Source organism: Oreochromis niloticus, linkage group LG23, assembly GCF_001858045.2.
Source record: "Oreochromis niloticus isolate F11D_XX linkage group LG23, O_niloticus_UMD_NMBU, whole genome shotgun sequence".
NCBI lineage: Eukaryota > Metazoa > Chordata > Actinopteri > Cichliformes > Cichlidae > Oreochromis > Oreochromis niloticus.
Window position 1 is genome coordinate 8,397,465 of NC_031986.2, and position 15,451 is coordinate 8,412,915.

A 15,451-nucleotide genomic window follows, 5' to 3' on the forward strand; every position below is an offset into this window, starting at 1 on the left:
CAATGGAAGACAGCTGAATCAGTCACACAGCGTAAGCAGCAAGTGAACCATGTTACTTGAGTCTGGACTTCACTTTGAAACAATAGTAAGATCACATATATGTACATACATTTTTTCCTATTTGCAGTTTGCTGTTTAAGCACTTTCACGTTATTGACCTGTCAAACCACTGGGTAAACATCTGCTTGTCTTTCTTGCCTCTCTGTGCAGAGTGAGCAGCAGGTAGACAATTTGGACAGTGAATGAAAAAACAACAGGAAAAAAACACACAAAAAAATGTAAACCGTGTTCTGTTTCCTTTGCTCTGCTTGTAGTCTTCAGGCTATGTGTGCCTGTGTGTCCAAGTGTAAATGTCTATCTGTCAGGCACCTGTGTAAGGCAATTGTAACACCTGGGATTTCAGTGTGTGCCCTGTCGAAATCTACCAACCCACTGGCATTTTAACAGGCCCTTTATGTTACACAAATGTTATTGCACAAACCTGAGCTCATGAAGCTGTCAGGGTGCTGACTGAATAGTATGTTAGGTTTTGAGAGTTGTACAGTAGTACTGGATCTTCTGATCGGTATTAATTCAAGGTGATGATTATCATCATTTACTATCTTAGCATGCTAACATAAGCAACAGAAAGCAGCCATAGATGTATATCTTGTGACCTTATTACAACTATTACAGTATAATTCTCACAGAGCAGTCTGTCAGTGGGTGGTGGTATAGATTTAACATATTATACTTTGTGCATCACTCTGCTTTACAAATGTTGTACATGCACACACACAGAGAACTTTATGAATCTCAAAGTTATAATCAGTAAACTGTGAGTTACATTATCAGCTGTTAGCCTACTCTCTTAGACTAATAGTGTTTTTGTTTTTTTTGTTTTTTAATAAGAGGTCGTCTTTTGCCAATCTCTTCTAACTACAACATTACTGTAGTTTCTTGGCCCTTTCTCATTTTCCTCTTCTTGTGGTCATCTCACTGAAGTGCATTAGTGTCTTTGCTTTGCCGCCTCTCTTTTCTCTTGTTCACTTCTGTGCTCTGTCAGGTCTGCACCAGCAACGGCACTCTACATTCTAGAAATTGGGCAGTTAATTCCACCTTCACAAGTCTAAGCCATGTAAGATCTGATGTTACCTGTCTGAGAATCCTAAGGATTGATGCTTCTCATCTTTTAACATCTTCCATCTTGGCATGCCAGTGACTTACTTAGAGATAGGTTCACATCTACCCTTTGTATGAAATTGTTTAACAGAAGAACAAATAAACATGAGAGAAATTATTTAACTAAGTCAACTTACTTGATCCTAGCCTTACTTCTGAGTGGTTCACTGGAGACCTGGTGGATTTAAAGAGGTTAAAATTCACTTCACTGGGACTGCTGTTTGCAATAGTCCTTTCAGAGTCTGGCAGTATTTCCAGTGGGTTAATGCAGGACTCACAATTTCACCTCAAGACTAGAACATTTTATGATATTCAAGAAACCACACCATCAACAATGGCTTACGATATAAGATCTGGCACGCTGGGGATTTCAAAACTGGCTCTTTCTAAAACACAGCAATAATGTACATTTTCAACCAACGTCCTAAGGAGTTTTCTGTGTTACTGAGAAATTCAGAGATACACTGTGTCTTTGGCTTGAAGTAAACTTCTTTGCCTGGTAACATCTCTTGAAAGATACCTGGGGAAAAATATGCCTGATGTAAAAGTCCTTTATCTAAAGCCCAAGAGGATAGCACCTGTAATAGGCGGCTTCTTGTATACTGCCGTCCCCCTGGGAGTAAAACAACTGTCACAGATGTTGCCCAGAAAGCACAAAGAGGTAGAAACACATACCTTTTGCATACAGACATCGAACCCTTGCTATACAGAAACTGTTGAATGTAGAACTAGAGACCAGGGAGATCATAGCAGTGAGTTGGCAAAGATGAGATGGCTTCAATAACAATTGTTTGTCTCGCAGTTGTAAAAGCTTGCTGGTAAAGTTACAGCACATCAAGCATCAAGAGCAGCAAACAATGAAGTAATGGAGAGAGGCCTAAATGCGCAAAATGTCTATGTGCACCAAAGCCTTGACAATGAGCACAATAAACTCACATCTACAAATAGCCAGAGGCACACACATAGGCCTGTCTCCAAGAGGTTATTATTATGACTCATTGTGCGCACAAAGTCAGTATTTGCAGCAGCAGTTATTGTTATTGTGTGCTCAGACTTATATATGGGATGTGACCTTTCCAATCATTAAAGTAATGAAGATAATATGGAAGCCTAATAAATGAAAACACTTTTTATTATACTGCAAATTGCTGTAGTATTCCACTACTAGTGGCCTGTTTTAAAAGTCTGTTTATCCAAATTACAAAAAAAACAAAAAAAGCAAATCCTGCTGTTTTCTCAAAACCTTCTGCTATGGAGGTAAGGCATGGAATCCTAATCTTACACAAGGCACACATATAGATTTAACAGTTGTTCTAGGCCTGGCTGTAACTAACTCATGAGAATCAGAAACATACCAGAGCTTACTCAATCATTCCACATTTGGCCCTGTTACTCCAAAATGGATTAAAATTCATTTTCCCCTCAAATCCTACAGACAGTGCCCCATAATGACGAAGTCGAAAAACAGGTTTGCTTGAAATTCTTGAGATTTATTAAAGAAAAATGAAAAATTAAGGAGTTTAATGTTATATACATCGCATAACACAGTGGTTATGCTGAGCAATTAAATAAAAGAATAATAAGTATAGTACTGGCCTTATTTTATTTTTCCATGTACAGAAGGGTGTGGTGATAATATAAAGGTGAATTAATTATGCATACTATTGTAATGGTAAGACATTCAGATTCAGCTGCATTTTAGTACATGATGATCCACCGAAATGTTGAAAAGGCAATGATTGTAAATAGTCTCTCATTGGGATGTCGGCAAAACACTGAGCCTGGCACTGCAGTTCCTGCTGGGAGGGTCTTCTCCACAGCAGGGAATATAGTGACTGCAAAGAGGTTGGTCTTTTCCCCAAACAAAGTAGGCATCCAGGTCTTTTTGATGTGTTTTTTCTTGCTGTATTGCTCCAACTATTTCATATTTTTCCATGTTTTATTTTATTTTTTTAAAATTCTTACCAACAGAGTGCCTCAGGACTCTTTTGGGTTTGAGTTGTTTCACCCTACTGATGTTCACCTGTTTGGAGTCATTTTTAGAGCGCTTCCTTTTTGTGCTTTTTTCAAATGATAAGATCAGGTCTATTTTCTTGTGTTGTTTATTTTGTTTTTAGTTACTTTTCAGAATGTTAGTCCCATAAATTCATTCTGTTCATCCTAGCATTGTGTTTTCTGTAGGAGAAACTTTTCGTCACCCATCGCAAGTGACTTCTTCAGTCTCAGGGGACTGCAGGTAGCAATGCGCCTTAAGGTCACTTTCATTATCATTAATATGCAAATTGTCATGACTGTCACAGAGAGTTGAGGAATGGCTGCAATCACAGCATTATAAGCTGGTAAAAGATGTTCCCTCAGGCCCCGTCCTTAGTTCAGTGGACTTTCCCTTTTCACTTACAACGGCCTGCTTGACATCCTCCTTCAGTCCAGCATTTGTCCCTCTCCAGCATGCACATCTTCATCAATGAAAGAGACCACTGGACTGTAAGTGTGAACAGGCTATGGAATTGTGGCCTAGCAAGTTAGCTTTACTTTGATGCGCCATCCGCTTTGCCAGAACTTGTTTGGTTTCCCTGATGTATATATTTGTATATAATTTTCACAGTAATAAGGCTTATTATTTACTGTTACTTACTGTTCATTGTTACTGTTATTTAACAATTTTAGTTTAAGTATATTTTTTAATTTATCTTTCTAATAAAAACATTGATGAGCTAAAATAATAAAAAATACATTTTTTTTAGATGGTCCATAAATTAATTAATGGATGGAAACAAAGTTGAATTTTCTTCTTCTTTATTTATCTATATTTTTTGGTGAAAGTAAATGTGATCCAAAGCTGTTCTGATCTAAACTATGAAGGCACAAGTATACCTGCTGCATTGGTCGCGTGGTGCGGGACTCGTCAAATCCATTTATGTTTACCATTACAGCTGAGTAGACATTTTGGGAGACAGACTCAAAAGCAGCTTTAATGCTGAAATATACAAAAACAAGGCAGGGCTGGTGAAATACAGAAGAAAAGGAGCAGACAGCCTTTCAGGAAGACACAGCACACACAAGATGAGATGATGAGAAACACCAGGGAAACACAGCTGCAACTAATCAGGGAAACTAAACAGGGCAGGTAAAACAAAATCCCATACAAATTAGGTGAAGCTTACCAAATGAAACATGAAATAACTAAACAGGGGAACATCACAGATGGAGATACAGAGATACAAACTAGACACAGAAAGACAAAAGGACAAACACAGAGATGAGACTGAACTAACAAAAGAATCTGTGGAACTGAAAGCTCAGAACTAGACATGTAATAAGAAAAACATTCTAAGGGCGTTTTAGCACCTATCATTCGTTTACTGTGGTCTGAATCAGTTGATGAGTTGGTAAACCTGGAGCTTTATCCTGTGATTCGGTTTGTTTTCACACAGAGACAAATCCAAGTGAACTCAAAGTGAACCAAAATGCACCACTACAAACCACATGGCTTTGGGATGTTCAGTCCGCTCACTGGCTAGATGGGTCTGGGGCGGGACCAACAAAAGTAAAGGTAAAATTAAAGGAAGAACATGCTGTGTTCTAGACTATTGAAGGAGACAGAGAAACAAAATTCATTTCATAGCTAATTGCCTTACCTTTGCATATCTATATCACCTAAAAAATACAAAGCACATATGGCTACGGGATTTTTTTTAGCTCAAACTTGTAACATACACAGAGATAACCAAAAATACCAAGATAGTAATGCATTCATAAATACTGAAAATAGTAACTTTGGTACAAAGTTGTCTTCATTTGCAAATAAAACCATTGCTCAAGAAATTAGAAGCCACCAACAGTATGGTCTCAATCAGGTCTGTTTCAGCAGCCTAATTGTCAACTAAATGTGTTGCACACTCCCATCGGCCGCTTCTGCTTTCTCTTGTCACTCACAGACCTCTTCGCAAAAAGGGTTTGTGCAGGAGTCATTACAGTCTGATTTAAAGCTACAGACACCGAAGCAGACTGTTAGAAACTGAGCTCCAAACTGGCCTGTTGCATGTTTAGCTATTTCCCTTTTTAAATTTGTTCTTAACTTATTTCATACTGGTTTCTTCCCTCTCTGACGGCATCAGTCAGATAGTGCCAGCAGAGGTAGATTGTTTTGGAATGGTAATGGATGGACTGGTAGAGGGACAAAGGACTGGAGCGCGTGAGGAAGAGCCTGTATTGTACAGAAAAAAGAAAAAAAGACCTGTGCTGTATTTTATTCTGACTTGAAATCATGGGGAGATTTGGGATGACCATTTATTTCTCCTAAAGTACTAAACTGCAAGACCCTTAAGGCTCCTTTTTAGGATGTAAACAACCACTTCTGCTTGCTTATAACACATGTATACTAGTCTTTCTGATATCAGACCACATGCTTCAAGTGCAGCGAGGCAGCAAGCCTTGCTTCACACCCAAGTCAGTCATTATGCATGCATGCTTTTCATCCACACTCCACATCCCTGGCTTGTGTTTGATAATTTTAGCCTAGTTTGGAGCCTCCGTCCTGCTGCATCAATGCTCAGATACAGACAGGCAGAGCAAAGGCTGCTACCAAAGACAGATACAAACACTGTGCACTCACAAGTTTAGCCTCAGACTTCAATGCGCTGTTTGCCATGAAACCCAGGTGTGTGTGTGAGTGTGTGCACATATACCCCCTTGGCTCCGCTTGGCTCAGCAGTCTGATAATGCTGGAGACAGACCAAGGGCACCTCTCCTTTACTGTTCTCGTCAGCTGAGTATGTTAACCGGAGCAAAATTATACCTCGGAAAAAAATTATCCTCCTCTGTAGGAAATGTTATCACAGCAATATGCACCCCAAAAGCATTGGCACATGCCCCGGAAAGACCCGCAGTCAGAGCCGAAAGTACGTCCCGGCCCCTCATGGGCATCTTTAGAAGTGAAATCCATTTTACACTTTTACAGGTCAGAACCCAGAGGAGAGACTGCAGATTACTGTATCAACTTTTTTTTTTTTTGCCTTTAAGTTTAAAGCTTGCATTTGGCATGTGCTGTTGGAAAATACTTAATCCCTCTAATTACGGTTTAGCCACTTTTTACTGAGCCAAAACAAATTCTATTATACCTAATGAGCTGAGCGGTTAAATAGAAACTGAGAGACACAGAAATGATGGGTCTACTTACATAAATTACACTGCATTATGGGATTTTTTTTAAACCACATGCTATGGAGCAAATACAGACACTTTGGAAAATTGCAGAGGGTAAATTCTTTGTCGGTAGATTTACAGATACGGTTTACATAATTCATGTGTACATCAGCTAGGCAAAAGCATGCTTCTTTACTTATCAAATGGGTCAGTGATGAGGCTAGAGAGCAGGGAATTGGTCCCTCAAGTTAAATAAGGTCTTCAGACGCGCCCACACACACTACAAGCTAATATTGACTGAAAACGATGCCCATCGGCAGAATTAGATTGAGTGGAGATGCTAATAATTCATCACTTGTCAGACCTGCTTCTTTGGCCTGACATTCAAAGCATGATATCAATAACCTGGACACAAACTTGCAGAAACACACACATCTGCATGTTGGCTGCTTAACTGTTTCAGTGAGGCTATGCTATTCAAAGTTAGACTGCAGATATTACCAAGTTATGCTTTAGCGGGAAATCTACGTTGCAACTTACAACATAACCGAAACACCGGCAGCACCAATAGAAAACTGATCAACAGATAACTTGAAGGCATGGATCTCAGTTAGAAAGAAATAATTGGAAATAAATAACTTGGTGGCAGAAGACTCAATGAATCCAGCTTACATGAGGTGTTTACATGCCAGAATAACTTTTTCCCGGGCCAAGGTCTTTCTCATGATTACTAGCTAGTGCTAATATTGCTAACAGCACTGCAAGGGGTGAATAGCCATTGTTTTATGTGGGGCCATTGCTATTGAAAGATTATTTCTGTATGATTTTCTAGGTTAGGCCCCAGTCACGCAGGCCTAGACACAGACTGGCGACCATCTGGCAATGATAGAAAAAAATGTTCTCCAACTTTTTGTGATTGCTGAAGGTTGCTGTGCTGGTCCTGTTAACCCCCCAGCCATCAGTTTGTTGCTGCAGTCACCAGTAGTTTGCATGGAAGATGGCAACTTGTCTGCAAACACTCACCAACTACAGGGAGTGCAGAATTATTAGGCAAATGAGTATTTTGTCCACATCATCCTCTTCATGCATGTTGTCTTACTCCAAGCTGTATAGGCTCGAAAGCCTACTACCAATTAAGCATATTAGGTGATGTGCATCTCTGTAATGAGAAGGGGTGTGGTCTAATGACATCAACACCCTATATCAGGTGTGCATAATTATTAGGCAACTTCCTTTCCTTTGGCAAAATGGGTCAAAAGAAGGACTTGACAGGCTCAGAAAAGTCAAAAATAGTGAGATATCTTGCAGAAGGATGCAGCAGTCTTAAAATTGCAAAGCTTCTGAAGCGTGATCATCGAACAATCAAGCGTTTCATTCAAAATAGTCAACAGGGTCGCAAGAAGCGTGTGGAAAAACCAAGGCGCAAAATAACTGCCCATGAACTGAGAAAAGTCAAGCGTGCAGCTGCCAAGATGCCACTTGCCACCAGTTTGGCCATATTTCAGAGCTGCAACATCACTGGAGTGCCCAAAAGCACAAGGTGTGCAATACTCGGAGACATGGCCAAGGTAAGAAAGGCTGAAAGACGACCACCACTGAACAAGACACACAAGCTGAAACGTCAAGACTGGGCCAAGAAATATCTCAAGACTGATTTTTCTAAGGTTTTATGGACTGATGAAACAAGAGTGAGTCTTGATGGGCCAGATGGATGGGCCCGTGGCTGGATTGGTAAAGGGCAGAGAGCTCCAGTCCGACTCAGACGCCAGCAAGGTGGAGGTGGAGTACTGGTTTGGGCTGGTATCATCAAAGATGAGCTTGTGGGGCCTTTTCGGGTTGAGGATGGAGTCAAGCTCAACTCCCAGTCCTACTGCCAGTTTCTGGAAGACACCTTCTTCAAGCAGTGGTACAGGAAGAAGTCTGCATCCTTCAAGAAAAACATGATTTTCATGCAGGACAATGCTCCATCACACGCGTCCAAGTACTCCACAGCGTGGCTGGCAAGAAAGGGTATAAAAGAAGAAAAACTAATGACATGGCCTCCTTGTTCACCTGATCTGAACCCCATTGAGAACCTGTGGTCCATCATCAAATGTGAGATTTACAAGGAGGGAAAACAGTACACCTCTCTGAACAGTGTCTGGGAGGCTGTGGTTGCTGCTGCACGCAATGTTGATGGTGAACAGATCAAAACACTGACAGAATCCATGGATGGCAGGCTTTTGAGTGTCCTTGCAAAGAAAGGTGGCTATATTGGTCGCTGATTTGTTTTTGTTTTGTTTTTGAATGTCAGAAATGTATATTTGTGAATGTGGAGATGTTATATTGGTTTCACTGGTAAAAATAAATAATTGAAATGGGTATATATTTGTTTTTTGTTAAGTTGCCTAATAATTATGCACAGTAATAGTCACCTGCACACACAGATATCCCCCTAAAATAGCTAAAACTAAAAACAAACTAAAAACTACTTCCAAAAACATTCAGCTTTGATATTAATGAGTTTTTTGGGTTCATTGAGAACATGGTTGTTGTTCAATAATAAAATTATTCCTCAAAAATACAACTTGCCTAATAATTCTGCACTCCCTGTACAGTTCATGCCAAGCAATAGTGCAAATGCTTCAAGTGACACAAACTAGAAACTGTGCTGTTTGCCTTCAAAATAAAAGTTTTTGGTTATTCTGGATTGTGTAGATTTTTACTACACTACACTACTGTGCAGTTTTACTACAGCTCAGGCAGCAAATAGCGATTGTTTGGAGATATGCTCCTACCTTCCAAGCAATCACAAGACCTTTTTTTAGATGCACCGCCTTTGTAAACTTCTTCATGACAGCCAACAACACTGAAAAAAAAATTGTAATATAAAAGTATTGTATTGTGTGTTAGGTCTAATTGTTGAATGTTGCCATTGTGTTTCTTAAATTTGTACAGTCTTAGTTCAAGCAGTATTATCAAAGCCATTCCTTTGATCCTGAGCACCTCTAACCACTTTGTGTTGGGGGAGGTTTTATTGTAGATACATCCTATCTGAAAGATCTGTTTCTTGTGTTGTAAGCTTCCTGCTTTTATGACCCTTTTGGTCAGCAGGAAGTCACACAAACGCACCCCCAAAACACACACACACACACACACACACACACACACACATTCCTACTTACATATTAAAGTTCACACATATACATACAATTCCTTAGAACCATGTGGGCGTTGCTTTGCTGTGTTTTGTGTGAACTGTCTCTCAATAAAAGGCAGCGAGAGGAGGCCATCATCGGGGTCATTTTCGTGCTGGACACAGATGAGGCCTCCCTTGCGCAACACTCAAAAAAATGAATGAGGTGGATTGTTCAGTGTATATTAATTATTTATTTTCATTTTACTTAAAATATATGTTTTTGTTAAGTTAACATAATCAGGTCTACGTAATTGTGTCTATTATTCAACGTACATAATACTAATGTGTTACTTGATGGCATAACATTTAAGTCAATTAGGATCGATATACTTTGTATATCCACAAGGTGGCAGTAATGCAAAAACAGTTGTAATGAAACCGCGAAGAACAACAAGGTTTCACGGCTTGGGCCTGCTCATGCGCAAGACTTCAAATTTAACTTAAAAACGTTGTTTTGGCACCAAGCTGCTGTTTCTTTGAGAGGTAAGACCACTTTTTTCTTTGACTATGTTGTGTAGTATCTACATGTCGAGCATGGTTATATTTTGCGTTTGTCTTACAAGACATGATATATGCACTTGTTCTACATTAGTTTTACTGGGTCCTGGACATGCTTAATATGCTTATTTTGTGGACTGTGTAAGAAACATTTTTATTGTTTTTTGTTTTATTAAGGGATTAGCTACAGGGGTTCATGGGGTTATGGGGTTAAAAATGGTCTGTAAATACAGCATGTTTCCTAGCGGAGTTATACATATCAGCATAGTTACAAATTACAGTTTGTTAAATCACACACTTAATTTTTTAAATAAAATTATTCACGACATATGAGTGGGCAGACAATGGAGGTCGATAGACCTGGTGATAATTGCTTCTATAGAAAGTTAGCACATGGCAGTGTCAATCTCTTAGTAGTATTTTATTTAGTTGTAATTCAATCAATAATTTGCTTCTTGAAATTAAGTAATGAATTTCTTGTTTTACTTTATAAATCTCAGATCCTGCCTTTGCCTGCTCCCTCCTGTACTGATGTGGTGTATGTGGTACTGCTGAGCTTGTATGTGGTATGTGAACTGTTATACTTTTAAAAACAAAACTGTTTTATAAGTTAAGTTTTCTTTAGTGACCCATCCCATGCCCCTGTTATTTCTTCTCCAGATCTGAACCATTGTAAAGGTTGCAGTTCAAGGGCCTGAGGTATGAAATTCTTTTCAGATCAGCTGTGATCAATATTTTTTGGAACTTGATAAATAACAATAAAAGCTGTAATGGCTCCATTAGCATTTTGTGTAAATGTTTGTGTTAAAATTATAGCTTTAATGAGGTCTTTCTACATTAGTTTTTGTTATAAAGTATGTATATGTGTACATATAGGATATATATTTACAGTAACGTATGTTGTGTTTGTTGACATGTTTTCAGGTGGAAGAAGAATTTGTGAGGATTACTACTGCTCCACTTGTTCCAAGGCTTTTTGCACAACTTGACCAATACAGTGACCAGCTCATAAAAATCTTCAAAAAAAAAAGGAGGCGCTGTAATGAAGAAAATTAGACAAATTTTGGCCCCAGCCACACAGGTGCGTTATTCTGTTGGTAGCAAAATATTATGGCTAATAAGATCACTTTCAAATTTAAACAGCTAGTGTATGGTAGCTGCATAGTGTACTTACATTTCTATTAAGCAAGACAAACTTTGGTACTCAAAACTTTGGAAAATTAAAATGACCTAAACATAAGTAAAATCTGATCCCTCAATTTCGGGTTAAACCATAAGTGAATGTTTTTATGTTAAAGATCAGTTTTTGAATGCAAAAAAGATAATGTATTAGTTTGTCTTTACCTCCATTATGGACATATATAATGTGGTGGAAACCCTGCCCAACAAGTTAACTATTCATGTCCATGTGATGATTAGTTGGTCTTGTGTACATGTCTATCTGTGCAGTGGATATGTCATTCATTTTGCGTATAATGTGAGTTTGTGTCATCCTAAAGTATTTCTGTTTTCTCTTCCTGTATCTCTGCCACTCTCTACAGAAGCAAACTATTGAAAAGGGGAGGGAGTGTGTCCTCAGGGCACTACCTTTTTACCTGAATGAAGACCCAACCATCCTCTTCAAAGAATAATTGGTTGGTAATTTTAGTTTAGTTTTTTATCTGTATTAAACCAAATTTTGAATAACTAATGTTGTTGCATGTTGTAGTGTTGTTGTTGTTGTTGTAATTTGCATGGAACCTGTTTAAATGTTTTGGGGAATCTTCTTGTATACCCAAACTATTTATATTTATTGTTGAATCTGTAGTCTAAAATAGTGGCGCACTGCGCTGCATGTTCCTAATATTGTGTTTACTTCATTAAAGGGTAGCTTTGGCCCTTTTTTTTCTTTTTTTTTAAAACCGAACGCCATTTTTCCATGTTTTTGTGTCTAAGCTACAGCTACAGCTGTTCAGAGGGAGCTGGAACAAATCACCCTTGCTATCTTTACCATCAAAAGAGCTGATGCCAGCACTCCTCCAGCCGATGTGCGTATAACCATCTAGGGTGTTCTGCATGACCTGGAAGACATGGCCTCTGCATGTGCACTCTTAACGGGTGGGATATATGCACTGAATCTCAGTTAACCTCGAGACTGAAAGCTTTCTTTGAAGTACTTCAGAAGCTCTTCCTTCATCTGTATGTCAGCAGACTCTTGACCAAGGTACAGATGCTCAAGAATAAACTGAATGAATATGCCAACCCTTAATTTGGATGATGAATGTTCTGTCAGATGGACAGAAGTTTTTCGGAGGCTGAATGGGAATAAAACGGTAATTTGTTGAAAATGACAGATAAAGGGAAAATTACATTTAAGAGAAATTTAGAAAATTTTGAAAAGTTTGTAAACTACTACAATTTGAGAGATTTTACTCTTGTGGGGAGGCTAGTAAGAGACAATCAAAAGTATTGAGATTTAAAGGATTTAATTGAGAGATGATACTGCACCAGAAATGTTGAAGGGTGGTGTGTATATTAGCGTTCAAGGCATATTGTTATGAGGTGGAAATATGTTCATATTCTGTTTGTGTTACATTGTGTGCATTGTAAAGGTAATTACAATACATACTAAGATTAAGGGTAAGTTAGGAATGCAGGATGAATGTATATTTTGCGGACTTTTAAAGACAAACAATTGTTTCCATGTTAAAATGTTTACAACTCAAGTTTTTTGCCCAAACAGTGGTAAAATAAACGTTGACGGTGTTAAATGGTTACTGCTGTGCTGTTGCAAAAAAACTGAATGCTGACAAGCTGTTTTATTGTTAGACAATAATGCTGGCATGTTTTATTAAAGTTTTATTTGGGATGGTGATATAATTTTCTTTGATTGCTAATATCAGTGGACTATTTATTATTATTATTATTATTCTTATTATTATCATTAGTATTATTATTATTACATTAATTTTTTTTAATTGTGGCTGTTGAGGTGGACACTTCACTTTGCATTGTTAAAGGAAAGCACTTCATTGGCGTTGTGTTACTGGACTGACCCTAAGCAAACATTGCAAATAGCAACTTTGCTATCCATTTTAGACACTTAAAGAAAAAACACTCCACAGACCTTACTAGCATCACATGTGCATAACTCAAGTGTCATCTTATCAACATGTTATGTGGTCTTCAATGTTTTTTTTCTTCTATTTCTGGCAGATACAGACATTTAATTTAAAGTCTTGATGTTGCATCTGTCTACATACTGTTAGTTACTAACCCTAATGAGCTGTTGTGTTTTATTTTGGACTGGGTTTACACAAATGCTCACTGAATGTGTTGGCAATAAAAGAGATTTTAAAAAATAAGTTGGATGTACTTAATTCATTTGTGTGGAACCTGTTGACAAAATAGATTTATGTAAAACTAATTAGTAAAGCACAAGGTGGCTGAAAATATAATATTTGTATTAATCTAACTTAAATTTAACATTTTACTGCCACAAATAAGAAATGTGTTGAAGTAACTAATCTAAACTATCTAACCTGTAAATATATCATCTATGTTCATACAACATAACTTGATTACGGTAGTCTTAAATATGTCTTGTTAATCTTAAATAGTTTTTTAAAATTGGATGAACTAAAGATTTTTGCTTTAAACTAACACAATGAAATTTCGTGGAACCTGTTGACAAAATAATTTTAATTAAAGTCAACGTTTCATTTTTTGAGTGAAGTAATCGATCGATCGCTGACTGTCTTGTTTTCTTTCATGATGAATAAGTCTCTAGAATTAGCGGGTTTGTGGGAACAGACCCAACATTGTGTATTTTACAGTTTTGTACTGTTTTTCTAGAATATCATTAAATTTACATAAATAGACTGTGATTTCACATTTCAAATGTAAACTAACATAAAATCACTGTAAATGTCATAAAACATAATTTTCTTGTTTTTTAAATATATTTGTCTGTACATATGCATATTTAAATTGTTAAAATACATTCACAAATGTATCATAATTTCATAAATATTTGTCCGTTATTTGAAAGATTGAACTGTTAAATTCAAATGTAATACTATGGAAAAAAGTATAAAATGATTCTTATAAACTTTTTTTACATCAAGTAATGTTATTAGTTCGTCTTGTAATCAGAAGGTTGCCGGTTCGAGCCCCGGCTCGGACAGTCTCGGTTGTTGTGTCCTTGGGCAAGACACTTCACCTACCACCTACTGGTGATGGCCAGAGGGGCCGATGGCGCGATATGGCAGCCTCGCTTCTGTCAGTCTGCCCCAGGGCAGCTGTGGCTACAACTGTAGCTTTCCTCCACCAGTGTGTGAATGTGAGCGTGAATGAATAGTGGAATTGTAAAGCGCTTTGAGGGTCTCGAAAAGTGTTATATAAATGCAATCAATTATTATTATTTAAATCAACTGTTAACTGTATATTTCTGTACATTTAAGTATTATTATTCATATTGCTGCATTCATTGACCTTGTTTATAGGTAATTTCATTGTTTAATCACATTAAAATGTTCCTAATTTAATGTTTAAAAGCACTTGAAAAAGGCAAAATCCCATGTAAAATTAGGGCAACAAACTGTATTGTCATTACTGAAAATAACCGTATTTTTATGAGAAAGTTATTTTCTGTTATTTTCTGGTATTATTTTGGCGCCCCAGCTGCCGGAATATTAGTTTTTTTAGGATTCTTTTTTTAATAGTGAAGCTGACGCTATCACTCACCAAAAGGAATGCATACATTTTTCTAGCAACCTGCCAGGGAGTTGCCGATTGCTTAGATGATTTTTAAAAATTTGTTTGATTATTCATTCAGTCTTTCATTAATTCAAGTAAATAATCTTTCAACATTTCATGAATTTACAGTAAAATCATAGTTTTACTCATAGCTTCTTAATTTCAGCTCCGTTTCTGGATCTGTACCAACGTTTAAAAACCTCTAGGTTCTTTAACCTATGACAAATCTGAGATGTTCAGTGAATCCTGAGAGGACTGAGACTAAAGCAAAACAGTAAAGTTGGGTTCCAGCATCGATTCAGTCAACAGTAAGCAATAGTGATTTATTGTACAATTTTGAGAAGCTGTGTAAAAGCGCAATGTCCAGTAAAAGTTCTCATTAGAGGTGTCAAAGTGGTTAAAGCCATACACAAAGTTACTTTATTAGTAATTATTATAAGTATTGTTATTTTATTAGTAAATGTTATTCAGTTTCCTAATTGGTACATGTAATATCCACATAGAGAAGTGTCACTCACAGAAATTCTTTATTATGTATCTGGAGACCTTGTGTTCCCATGGATTTAAGTCTAAATATGAAATGTATATTACTTCATATTGCAAAAATCTGAAGTAGAGAGGTCAAATATTAAAAAGGGGAACAGAAATAACAAAATTGAATTTTTAAAAGTTGCAATCCTATATCTGAGTCTCTTCAACCGTCTGCTCTCCTACCTTAAGTTTGTAACAACT

The 15,451-nt window shown here is 37.4% G+C and overlaps 1 long non-coding RNA gene across 2 annotated transcripts; it reads left to right on the forward strand.

Annotated features, from left to right (window-relative positions):
• Positions 1-9,771: 9,771 nt before the first annotated feature.
• Positions 9,772-12,009, forward strand: LOC109196874 (uncharacterized). 2 transcript variants are annotated; one of them, XR_003216303.1, is made up of 6 exons: positions 9,772-9,967; positions 10,483-10,548; positions 10,643-10,681; positions 10,907-11,063; positions 11,524-11,616; positions 11,918-12,009. It is a non-coding gene; the product is annotated as an uncharacterized LOC109196874 (long non-coding RNA). The 2 variants fall into 2 exon arrangements; XR_002058213.2 differs by having other exon boundaries at positions 10,483-10,681.
• Positions 12,010-15,451: the final 3,442 nt, after the last annotated feature.